Genomic DNA, 12,270 nt, shown 5'->3' with positions numbered 1-12,270 from the left:
CTGAGAGAGGCAGGCAGTTTGCTCTGTCTCTGCTGAGCCTGAACAAAGTGCATCACGGTGCACTTTGATACCAGAGTGAAGGGTGCAATAGAAAAACCTAGAGTAGATTCTTCTAGATCCCTTTGCAAGGCTGTGGGGCGAGCCTGAGGGTACGTCTATACTTACCGTCCGGGTCGACGCGGTGAGTTCGACTTCTCGGAGTTCGAACTATCGCGTCTGATCTAGACGCAATAGTTCGAACTCCGGAAGCGCCGCGGTCGACTCCGGTACTCCACCACTGCAAACGGCGGTGGTGGAGTCGACGGGGGAGCCGCGGAGTTCGACCCCGCTGCGTCTGGACGGGTGAGTAGTTCGAATTAGGGTACTTTGAATTCAGCTACGCTATTCACGTAGCTGAATTTGCGTACCCTAATTCGAACCCCCTTTTTAGTGTAGACCAGGCCTGAGAGAGACAGACAACACACCAGGATAGCACTGACCCTTCGGGTATGGCACAACGATGCAGTCATGCCAGATCCTATGGCTTCTTTCCCTACAGGAGATGGGGCAGTCACAGCCCTGTCGACATTATACCATAGGTCATCGCAATCTGCTAGCCAAAGCTCCCCTGTGCCTTCAATTAGACACAGAAATTTCCCTCCCTTCCTGCCTTATGCAGCTGTGTCAAGTTGCTATCCTGAAGGCTGGCTGAGCTAAGAGATCCCTGTGCATGACAGCTTGGGAAGTGTGTTGGGATGCTTCAGGGTGAGCATCACTGTATCAGTTAAGATCATATAATTACCTGCCCTAGGACTTTAGCCACCTGGGGAACAAGACCCCCTGCTGGCTGCTCACTATCTTTGCTGCCAAGCAGCTCCCTGGACCACTGCTGCTAGCAGTGCTAGGAAGACCCACACCTGCAGCCATTTCCCTCCACCCTGAGGTCTCAGCCAGAGGCGAGGGCTTGCAAGCCTGCCAAGAACATCCGAGTGTGTCAGATACTGCCACGGCACCTTGGCAAATAACCAGCCTGCCCAGGGCCGGCTCCAGGGTTTTTGCCGCCCCAAGAGGCGGGAAAAAAAGTCGCAATCGCAAACGGCGGCATTTCACTGGCAGGTCCTTCCCTCCGAGAGGGACCGAGGGACCCACCGAATTGCCGCCGAAGAGCCGGACGTGCCGCCCCAAGCACCTGCTTGCTGAGCTGGTGCCTGGAGCCGGCCCTGAGCCTGCCTCAGCTGCAGACAAGGGGGCTGGAACAATTTGTCTAGTGGGGGTGCTGAAATCCAATGAACTCTGTAAACTCTGTATTGAAGTGGTTTCCATCATGGCCAGGGGATGCAGACTCCTAGTTCCAGCACCGGTAGCAGAAGGAGGCGTACAAGCTGATGGTGGGGACCAGTCATTTAAATCCTGGCCACAGATCATTGCTGGATGGAGAACAATTGACGCAGGGCTCTGCATGGCATGGCAAATGCTGGGTGCCATACAGCGGACATACGCAGGCCCAGGGACTCTCAGATCTTGGCCAGTGCATTGTGGAGTAGATGTTTATCAGCTTAGCAAAGCACAGGCAGGAGGACAGGGATTTACGCCACTTCCCCTTCTATCAGCCATGGGAGCGGACAACACAAATGAGAGTGAGCAGCACCTCCGCCCCGAGGGCAGCTTGCCCAAGCATTAACCACTCAACTGGGTCTGGGAGAGGGTCACCATTGCAACCACCCCACGTCAGGGTGTGACCACATCAGCCCTCACCAGCCCAGAGGGAACGGCCCCAGACGGTGCTCAGACAGGCAGAGTCAATGCTGAGGCAGAGCTGCCACCGTAAGAGAGAGCATCTCGCAGATAAAAGCAAAGTGGAGGTGCAGACCACCAAGTGGGCATTAAGGATGCTGCTTTCACAAAAGTAAGGGTGCTAATTGTGGTGTCCTGGCCAAACTGAAACTTGGGCAATTACATGTGGCGTACCCACAACTCGCTTGGCAGTTTCAACTGGACATATTCCTCACTGCTCCTCCTACATAAACCTGCTGTTTCTCAGCTTCATTTCACCAGCAAGTGACAAATATTACTGAAAATATGCCTAGAGAAAAAAAAAAAGACAGACCTATTATATGCTGTGCCAAATTCATTCCTGACCTCAGCGACGCTACACCAGGGATGAACTCGGGCCATGGTATTTGACGGTGCTTTTCAGCCTTGGGATGAAAGACACTATGCAACACAGACTTTAGACATGGAAAGATGTAGCAAGTCCTGTCTCATCCAGGTAACACCCACCCACATTCAGGGCAGGATTGCACCCGATAGCAAGTTTTCTTTTGTTCTGTCCAGTTTAAGAGTTTTGTTTTGTTTAAGAGTCCCAAGAAATGAGGCTGCCACATCATCCCTTGAAAGATGATTCCACAGCTGGATCCATCTGAAAGGCTGGAAATTTCCTCCGTCCCAACGTTCAGCCTAAATTTTGCCTGTCTCAATTCCATCCCTTACTGCCAGCAATGCACCTAGTAATGCTGCTGTTTATTATAATCAAACTCCAACCCTTCCACTTGGAGACCCAGCTGCTAACCAGCACCCTCCGTTGGCTGGGAAAAAGAAAAAGCAACACAAACCACCACAAACATGCACAAAAAAAACCCACAACTGCTCAGCTACTTCCCATGCTATCCAATATCGACAAAAGCTCCTGCCAGCAGAAACACGGCCAGATCAATAGTGCATCTAATTAGAACATTTAATTACTTCCATTGTTCATTCGTTCATTGCTTCCCCAACCAGATCACTAGAAAAACCAGCAGCGCCTCCCTCAGTATTCCAGCCCCTTCATACTCCACCTGGATAGTGGCTCCAAGACCCCCCGAGGATATGCATGTTTAGTAAACAGTCTGTGTTCCCCCTTCCCAGCTCCAGCCTCCCTCCTGGTCTTGACATACGCTCCTTGCTTTAGACACTTCTCCATGGGCGCACACCTGACTGCCTCTGTCTAAGCCAGAAATGCTTTCCACTAGCACTAACTGCAACAAACAAGATTAGTCAATTACAAAGGGAGGTGTCATTAAAAATGCACCCTCAGCTTCCCCGCCTTTGGGCATGTAATGAAATGGCTTGCTCTCTCCCTGTCAAGATGCAGCTCCTTTCTAGACCCTGGACACAAAAAGAATCAAAGCTAAAAATACCTTCTGATTGTTGCTACCATGGCACCTGGCACATAGTGAAATGGGGGGAGGGAAGAAGTGGGGGGTTATGAATGTGTTTTAAACCCCTACTGAAGCTTCAAAATGCTGTTTGATCACTTCCTTATTTACCTAAAATTTCAAAAGGAGAAAAAAAACCAAACAAACATTCCCTTTGTGCAGCAGAGACAGACGACTCCACCCTGTGTATTTTCCTTCCTGTCTGATGCTCGCTGAGATACCAGCACATGCATCCTAGATCCCCCTGCTAGACAGCCTACAGGGGAGGGGGAGTAGATAGGGAGAGGAGTGAGTTAAAAGAGGGCGTTGGTTTACTTTTGCAAAGATTAAGATCACAATTGGTTCAGATCTGGAATTCCTTTTGTGCAAGACCTCCCTACACGCTGTGTGGTCCAAGGTTTTACCCGGTCTCCCATACCACACCCGGGCGTGTTCGTCTCTCCTACAAATTTGGGGGAACAGACTTTGAAACAGGAGCAGAGCAGCAAGAAACGGCAGAGACCTGCTGGATCACGGTACAGTCTACTGACATCTAAGGGCAGAACACTCGCCCCGAAAAAGGATGGAGCCGATATTAAAAATCAAAGTTAAGCTGCCATCACATTTCATCGTAGCCGAAAGGCCAAGAGCCCTAGTAAACTGCTGACCTGATGAGATTTGTGGAGCTGACACTTTACATTCATTTGTCTTGTGTTTTTAACACAATGGGGCTGCCGTGGTGCCCTTTATCTAGGGCTCTGGATTGCCACGCAGGGGACCTGGGGGCAGTCCTGGTCCCTCATTCCCAAAGCAGGTCTAGGGACAAGGAGAGCTGCAGATGCAGCCCCAGGCATGGATAAGCCCCAGACAGAATCCAGTCTGGTCCTTCATGGTCAGAAGGCTGGTGGTCTCGAAGGGATGGGCTGTGCAGTGGGGGGGGCTCAAATGGGGCACGTGAAATAGCAGCATGAAACAGCAAAGCTAGAAGTGAGCTCTCCAGAGCTCACAGTTGTACATGATCTGCCCTGATTACAAGGCTCTGCCCACCATACCCCATCCTCTCTGGCATTAATCCAGAGCACCCCTATAACATTTGCCACACTGCAGTTAATCCTCACTAGCATGTATTATCCCCACTTTATCTCAAGGGGAAACTGAGGCACAAGGCGTTTACAAGTCAGCGTCAGAGCTAGGATTAGAGTTACTGGCACTCAGGGCTGTGCTCAACCCACTGGCCCACATTCCCTGTCTGCTAAAGGCAAGTGTGCCTTGGCTCCTGTCCCAGCTGTACCACAGCTCGTCATAGTGCGTTCCCAGGTGTCTGGGAATGCTTCACTCCTACAGACGGGACCAGAACAACAGACGCTGGTATCATGCTCCACCCTTGCAGACGAGACACCTGCTGCCAGACACTTGGCGCGATGGCTCCTTGACATCCCGCTCCGCTCCCAAGGGGATGCTGTGCCAAAGCAAGGAGAGGTGCAGTAGCCCAGGTGGAAGAGCTGTCTGCCGATCCCTTTTAGTGTGTGCTCTCGTGTGCGCACGCTCAGGTTCCAAGCAAGGCAAGAGCTCCCAGCTCAGGATTTAAAGGAGCGGGTGAGTGGGGTGTTACACCATGACTGTGAAACACTGGAATGCTCCCCTACAATCACTCCCCATCACCTATATTCCGGACAGAGTTACCAACCTCCCCTGGAGTGAGTCCCAGCCCTGTCCAGCAAATCACAGCCCTGAACAAGACGGGCTGCCCAGCCATTTCCTTCCAGCGCTGAAAATGCTGGTCAGGTTTCCCCCTAAAAGTCTTACGCTTTTTTTTTTCCCCTCCGTGACTACGATGAAAACCCGCTGACTCAGAGACATCTGACTGCTCCAACGAGAACAATAGGCCACTCAGCCGAAGCTGTCACGTTCTCTGGGCAAGCGCATTTTTAGACGTTGTATTAGAGTAGCAGACTGATAACTATGCATGTGTGTGTTCGCACAGATGAGCATGGGGAGGCTTCCCATATGATGGGGTTGAGGAATCTCCTCTGACCCATGTCTCCTTGACTGGGGAAAGGGCTTAGATTGTAAAGTGACAGGCACTATATCAAAACCTAAGATAGAGAGATAGGCCAGCTCAATTCCCATCTTGGATTTGCTACGAAACCAAAAGCCATATTACAAGTGACAGCATTTCCAGCTAAGCTCCGCCCACTCCCCACACCCCAATCACTGTAGCATCCGAGACCCTCACAAGCAATGAGATATTACCACTGTACAGATGGAGAAACAGAGGCACAGGGACAACACCTTCCAGGGAGCCTGTGGGGGAACTGGGAACTGAACCCAGCTCTCGTTCAGTACCTTACCCTCAAAGCCATCCTTACTAATGTCCTAGCAATTCATATTCTAGCTTGAGGAGATTTCCCAAGGCACAAACGGGAGTCCAGTGTCCCAGTACCCTGTGTGCATTTGAAAACCTCCTAATGGGCCAGCATACTGCAGCAACACTAATGCAAGTCACAGTGCTTGGGAATAATAGTAGGGTGACCAGATGTCCCAATTTTATAGGGACAGTCCCAATATTTGGGGCTTTTTCTTATATAGGCATCTATTCCCCCTCCCCTCCGTCCCGATTTTTCACACTTGCTATCTGGTCACCCTAAGTACTAGTGTGGTTTTATTTTAATCCACAGAGGACTAGAAAATGCTTGTTACTGCTACTCCGCTCACCCCAGGATATGACGGCTATTATCTCAATCAGAGAGAAATTTGAGAGGTTCAGAAGAGAGAGATTTTCCTCTCCCTGGCCTGAAGGCCATCAGAGTGGATCTGCAATGTCACCACACAATCAAGAATGGCACTCACAGGGAGGATCACACCTCAGCTACAACTGCAAATGGATGGCAGATTCCCAGACAAGCAGCACAGTCCACCAGTCTCTTGAGCCAGGGTGTCAAACCGCAGCTTCCCCCAAGCCAGATGTGCTGCTGCCACACTCCCAAGGAGTAGGAGCACTGCTTTGCTATTTATGCTAATGGCTGATTCCATGCTTCCATTACCACCTGAAGTTGCTGTTAAAGCACTAAACACAACACTGGTTGTAAACAGAAAAGACAAATGCCCCCACTACCAGCAACTGCTCCAGTAGCAAGGGACACAGGGGAGGCCTGTGCTAGGTGCAAAGATAAGAGGCCTCGCTGGAGGGACATGGGGTGGTGGCATTTGTAATGCTACACACAGCTTGCATCCCGATGGGGACTAGCATGAGAGCCAGGGCACGCATGAGATCTTCTGCAAGGGGGGGGGGGGGGTATGTGCGTGTGCGAGAGAGAGATCTTCTGCAAGTGTGTATGCATGAGTGTGTGTGCGCGTAAGGAGGGGCGAGGGAAGCGTAGCTTTGGGAGTAGGAATGTCAACAGCAAATTTGGCACCTGCCATTACAATCAAGAGCTGGCACCGAGAGCCTGCAGCACAGTCCCTGTTCTTGCTGCCGGGGCCAAAGTCGGCATTGGACAGAGTCTACAAAGCATCGGTCTCATTTCAGAGCATGGGCACTAGCACCAGGAAGTTACCTATGTAAACAAACAGGCTCCAGTCCAGTGACCACATGAGATCAAGGCCTTCCTATTCAGAGAAAGTTGCCTAGTGCCAGGTCTCTCCCATAAGCCTGCCCCGTCTCTGCTCAGCACACATTGATCAACCTTATCTAGTCTGAAAAAGACAAAGAAACAGCACAGCGAGTGACTAAAACAACTCCCTGCTTGCACAGTCGCTCTACAGCCTGCATACAGCCCAGGCAGCGAGAGGGAATGGGATCTGACAGGTACAGAGCTCTCCAGTGGGTTGCAGTGAGGCAAAACACAAAGAAATAGGTTTACGTGTTCAATCCAGCATAGAAGCATCATTTGTGTGTGTGCGTATATATATACACAAATATATACATACACACGTGCACACACACACACAAAACCGTGGATATGGACATTAACACACGCATAAGCCAGGGACCACTCTGGACTAGAGCTCCCTTCGATAGCTGAGAAAGGTAAAGCCACCAGAGAGAAAGAGAAATCATTTAGGGCACCCCAATGGGGCACAACTCAGACTAATAATATACTTAACACGTCTCTAGCTCTTTATAGCTTTGAAGCTGAAAAACATCAAACAAATCTAATGTGAGAAAATTGAGGAAAAGGAATATTTACGCTGAAGATCAGGGAAAAGCATCTTGACAACGAGATTGATTAGAGCATGGAACAATCTCTCCAAGGAAGTGGGGAAAGCCGCTCGTCTGGCGAGGTTTGAAACTAGACCGGTAAAAGGTCCGGAGAATAGACCATAAGGAGCTAGCTCCCACCAACCACAGATGATCTAATAAAGCTTTTCCATCTCTAACTTCCATGATATACTGTATAAATTAAAGGGCTCACTCAATCTGCTCTTTGCTCAGGAAAGAGCCCATAATTTCAAGCATTAAAAATACAAGAGGGGAGCAATGCCGTGGTGGAAATAATCCATCTTGTAAATGCACCAATGGTAAAGGAAGGGGACTCGCAAGGTCCCATACCTTTGCCCAATCTCCCATATAATCAGACAATTAAGAAAGTGTGAAGCTTTATTATACCTCCAGAGCCTACCTCTTGCCATCTGATGATATTCCAAAAATAAGCCTGGAAATATGCAGGGACCCATTCCAAGTTGTTCCTGGCTCCCTGCATACTCTCCTCTAATATATATTATCCTCCTGACATCAACACTCCTGCAATCAAACATTATTAAGGGCAAAACAGCAGCTCCAATTTCAGAGGAATTCCTGTGATCAGATCTCCCCCATAGAATTCCCTAATCTGAGTCTGATCCTAAATTCCTTAGGCACCCCGGCTTGTACTTTTCAGTGGGGCTCCAGAATCATACACATTTTTCACCCCCATTTGCAGTTTATTGTTTGACTGGGGGATTTATTTAACCCCTCAGCTGCCAGAGACTGGGAAATGTAGCCTTAACTGTTGTGGACATCCACATCAAAGAGAGTACTGGCTTCTCCAGAGTGTAGTGTAGAAGAATTGGTGCGGGTGCATGGGGAACTCTTCTTACAAATCAATAACTGTGATCATAACAAAGCCTTAGAGAGATCAGACCCCTGAGGCCCAAATCTGCCCCCATCTAAGAAGGTGGCAAAACATACCCAATTGTTTCATTGCTGCAAGATCAAACCCCCGGTGTTTCAATTGCAAATGAACTGGAGGAGGGGGGTATCGTGTCTTGCTATCCCCCGATATGTGTACATACTCCCACCCCTGTACACAGCGGTGGGAAAATAAACAGTGTTTAAATCTCTTTGTGCACATTACAGAAAACCAATTCAGAGGCATCTAAAAAACTACAGGTGGTGGCAGAGAGAGTATTCATATCACAGCCACTGAAGGAGCAGAGATCTGGGCGTGGTGGCCCAGCCTTGCTCAAGACTGGCAGATCTGCTAGTATTTCAGTGCCTTCCAGCTCTCTGAAGGGGAAGAGAGGTCAAAGTCATCTGACCTTGGCAGAGGGGAGAGGCCCTGACAGATCACCTGCTAGTATATACAAAACAACAAAAAAGCCACTCCCCATGAAAGGTCTCTCTGCCTTCCTGGCTGGCTCACCACTCCCCTTCCCTCCCTGCTCCACTGGGTGTGTCACTAAGGAAACCAAATCAGGTAGGTTTGAGCTGGCCATGCCCAGAAACTTTCAGCACCAACAAGTCTTCTATGGACTGCGGTTTAGCCCACCCCAGATGGGATTATCCCTGATGCTTGTTCCTCCCCATTCCTTCCCCCGTGTAAATTCTCTCCAGCTCCTCCCTCCTAGGACAACGCCAAACACACCCCCACCAGCCTGCAGTTTGATCTCCGCTCTGACACGGAGCACAATGTGAGTGTGTGCGCGCATGTGAGAGGCAGAGCGGCTACCAGCACAAGCTGCGTCTCCCCTTCATTTTGTCCTCTCCCAAGTGACTTGCCCCCCACCTCCGGGCCCGGTTAGAGAATTCCCCACGATCCGGGGGAGGGAGATGGTAGCGATGAGAAATGTCAGTTACCATTTCGGGGGTGAGGGAAGGCAGGAAGCCTGAGGGGACCTGAGCCTTCAAACCAGGAGGGAACGCGCCGGATCTGTGCCCCCAGAAATGGACGCCCCTCAGACCCGAGACTGCCCCTCTCTCCTTGGCGTGCAATAGCGAGCGGCAGGCGGGGGGGGGGGGAAACACACCCCTCTCCAGCGGGCACTCGGAGGGGAAAAGATGGGGAATTTTGCACAGGCAACGTGCGGGGGGGGGGGGTGTAAATCTGACGGCGAAATCACACGCAGGCCACCTGGACGCGGCTGCACCTAGGACATGCGGAGCGGGGGGGAGGCAGCGAGCAGACATTGCAAGGAGAGGAGCTATTCGGAGGCAGACACACACACACCCCGCACGGCCCCCAAACACCCAGCCCGCGGGCTCGGCAAGCCAGGCCACCCAGGGGTCGCGGATCGGAACGGCTGGGGGGGAGCGGCGGCTGCGATCCCCGGCGTGCAGGGCCCCCGCTCACCTGGCTGGCGGATCCGGAGTCAGGCTGTGCAGGGAGCGGCTCAGCAGCGGCATCCCAGGCTCCCCGCCGCCTCGCTCTCCGCCCGGGTACAGCGACGCAGCCGCTTCCCCGCCCTGCAGCGGGACAAATCGCTCGGCGAGCGGCGGCGGGGCGGGGAGGAATGGGAGGGCCGGGAGCGCGGGAGGGGCGGGGCGGAGCGGACCCAGCCCCCGCTCCGAGGGGGACGCCGCTGGCTGGGAAGGGGAAGAGGCTCCGGCAGCCCACGGAGAGCCAGGGCAGGTGCACCTCGCCCCGCCCTTCCCGCAGCCAGGTGCGGGGCGGCGCTGCCGGAGCCTGGGGACCGCAGGCACCAGCGCCCCGAGGCCGCACCCGACGCCAGTCACCGTCCTGCCCCCTCCCCATTGCAGCGCCTCTCCCGGGAGCTGTCCGGGAGCAGGGGGGCTGGGCTGGACTGGCCCCAGGCCGGCCCGGACACGTGCTGCCGACCTGGAAAGACAAGACAGCACCCGGGCAACAGAACCAGCGGCCGCCCCCCCATCAGGCGTTGGGGTTGAATCCTCAGGGGAGGGTCCAGCTTCCACATTTTGGGTTGGGGCATTTTCACACACCTCCAGTTTTCTTCGCTTCTTTGCAACCCTTCACCGCAGTGCGGTGAGTCTTCCTCCCGCAGGGTTTCCCGGGCAGGGAATTTCAGGCCCCCAGCCTACATCTGTGGAAGAAACGAAATTTACATGCAGGGTGAACTGAAAAGCATTTGGGTCGTTTGTGAAGGTTACATCACCCAGGGAGGGAATGGAAAGTTTCCATGTGCCCTCAGCACCCAATCGCCAGGCTCCAACTGCCCTGTCCCCCTGGATCCTCAATACAAACAATCCAGAGGCTTAGGCATGTAGGTGGGGGAAAAAAACATTGCCCTGCGTTTGTCCAGTGCCTGGCACAATGGGGTCCTGAGCCATGACTAGGGACACCTATATGCTGCCACAGGGCAAGAATAACAGTATTGAAGTGTTGCAATGTGCTCATAGACCATTGGCAAATGGGGGGAGAGGGGGAAGGTTAACCCCACACAACAAATTCAACCAGCCTTGTCCAACACCTGCTGTCAAGAGAGGGACATGAGATCACCTGCCCCACACACAAACTATCTTTCATTTAGGATTTGGTTCTTTTTCCCCCGTCTTTGTTTCTGTCAATAATCCTTTCTGGGCTTAGTTCTGCATTTCTATCCAGGGCTGACTTTAAGGGCCTATTGTTCTCAGTAATCAGTTCTATCAGGATCACATCGGATTCCAGGGAGAGCATGTTAAGTTACTGGAATTCCTTATATGGCTCTCAGTGCTGTGTTTTATTATCTAGTATTGTGCCTGCCATATCTTGCTGTATTGATCCTTAGGAGATTTAAAAAGAAAACAAATGCATCTATGTAATGAGCATCTAGTAAGATGAGCTACAGGAAGGGGGAGTATCTCCAACCAGGGACAGACCTTAGTATGAAAGTGTAGCTGCCTTCCCTGTCTAACTTCAGGGTAAAGACAAAGTTGGTAGGTAGCAGCTATTTTATTGCTGGTGAATGCAGAGAAGAATGGTCTAGTGAGACCCAATTGCATGTGATTTTTAAATGTATGTCCATTTATACACAAATCCGATGTTGGCCTCAGACTCCTGACAAGTTGCCAGTATAGCACTAGGTGTCACCAAAGGAGTGGGGCCTCATCTCCACCCTATTATGAATAATAGCTGCTGGGAACAGACACAGCCAGTAAGGCCCTAGCTACGTTACTAGAGTAAGCTGCACTAGTGAAGCCCTGCTGTGGTCTCATGCAGTGTGTTTACACTAGGGCTTTGCACTGGTGTGACTTGCCTTAATGAGGACAGGGCCTAAATCTGTTCCACACAGGACTATGCAGCTTGCCTCACTGGTGCAAACCCAAAGGGAATCTGCCATTTAGCCTAACATAGTGAACAGCCATAGAACGAGCCCCTGACTTCACATGCATGGAGCCACCAGCACACGCTTGAATGAAGCAGGCTTATTTTACTGCTGTATAAAATGCCTCTCTTTATTAGTCACGCTGAGGCTTTTTCTTTACAAACCACACTCCAGCAGGCAGTACCGGGAACAAAACTAAGCCACATGGTCTAGTGGTTAGAGAAAAGGACTAGGAGCCAAGAGGATACAAGGGTCTAGTCCTCTACTGAGCTGTTGACTCACTGTGCAAACTTGGGCAAGTCTTTGCTTCTTTGTGCCTCGGTCAACCCCAGCTGTGAAGCTGGGTAAATAGCAGAAACTTCATGGAAAGTTCAGACGCTGTATCAGAGCCAAGCTTGAGAGATCTTTCATCTACAAATAAATTTCAACTTGCTACTCAAAATTCCCTCTGCAGCCCCCATTGGATCTGTTCTTCATTTCCAACCCTAACCACTCTTGTGTAATGTTGCTGTGCACCATTAAATAGCTTCTGTGTTTCACCCCAGGGGTGGCTGCAATTCCAAGGTGAGTGAAGTGATTTGTATGTCACACTTTGCTAAGTTTGCATGAAAGAAGATACAGATTATTGCTGTAAGTA

The 12,270-nt window shown here is 51.3% G+C and overlaps 1 protein-coding gene across 14 annotated transcripts in view; it reads right to left on the bottom strand.

Annotated features, from left to right (window-relative positions):
- Window positions 1-9,834, bottom strand: part of EPB41L1 (erythrocyte membrane protein band 4.1 like 1) — a 158,346-nt gene extending 148,512 nt beyond the window's left edge. For 13 of the 14 annotated variants that reach the window (XM_044986124.1, XM_044986123.1, XM_044986130.1 and 10 more), the window contains exon 1: window positions 9,704-9,834. The gene's annotated coding sequence lies outside the window, so the exon portion shown is untranslated. The remainder of the gene's footprint in view (window positions 1-9,703) is intronic. The other variant, XM_044986127.1, reaches the window with a different exon arrangement.
- Between the last annotated feature and the right edge of the window lie 2,436 nt (window positions 9,835-12,270).

Source organism: Mauremys mutica, chromosome 13, assembly GCF_020497125.1.
Source record: "Mauremys mutica isolate MM-2020 ecotype Southern chromosome 13, ASM2049712v1, whole genome shotgun sequence".
NCBI classification, from domain to species: Eukaryota; Metazoa; Chordata; order Testudines; family Geoemydidae; genus Mauremys; species Mauremys mutica.
Note: the sequence above shows the minus strand (reverse complement) of the source record. Positions and strands in the feature narration are given on the sequence as shown.